Below are 546 nucleotides of genomic sequence, written 5' to 3' on the forward strand. Positions count from 1 at the left end.
CAGGCTCGTGTTAACCCTGGCCCGCCACAAGGTGACCTGCGTCTTAGAAATAACATTACGCATGCATTCTGTATGTCTCTTCTCTTCCTATGCATCTTTTTTTTTTGAGTCTTGTTGAGAAGCACCTGTTGATACATGGAAGAAGAAACACACTGGGTAGAGGCTAAACTATTCCAAGTGTTGCCTTCTTTCATGGTAAACTATGTCCAATGGCGATCAGGCAATCTCCATCCAGCATCTTCCAAGGTAGTAGGGTATGGCCCAGAGAGTCATGCTAGATTTGTAACAGACTGTTCCATGAAGAAGTTTTCTAGACATCCTCACAATGCATCTATTGTCAATTATGGGGTTAATTATGCTTCCTGGATTTTCTTCTCATCTCTTCAATGCTCACAGTGTGTGTTTCATGATAGTTGTAGTATTCGAACAGTTAGGTTCATCAGTGTGGTTTCAAGTGGATGAAGTCATTCAGGGATTTTCAGGTATGGACTTCATATAGCAGGATGCAGAGGTGAGATGTTGGGGAAGGTAGAACACTCAACAGGC

Source organism: Octodon degus, unplaced genomic scaffold, assembly GCF_000260255.1.
Source record: "Octodon degus isolate 3935 unplaced genomic scaffold, OctDeg1.0 scaffold00640, whole genome shotgun sequence".
Taxonomy (NCBI): Eukaryota; Metazoa; Chordata; class Mammalia; order Rodentia; family Octodontidae; genus Octodon; species Octodon degus.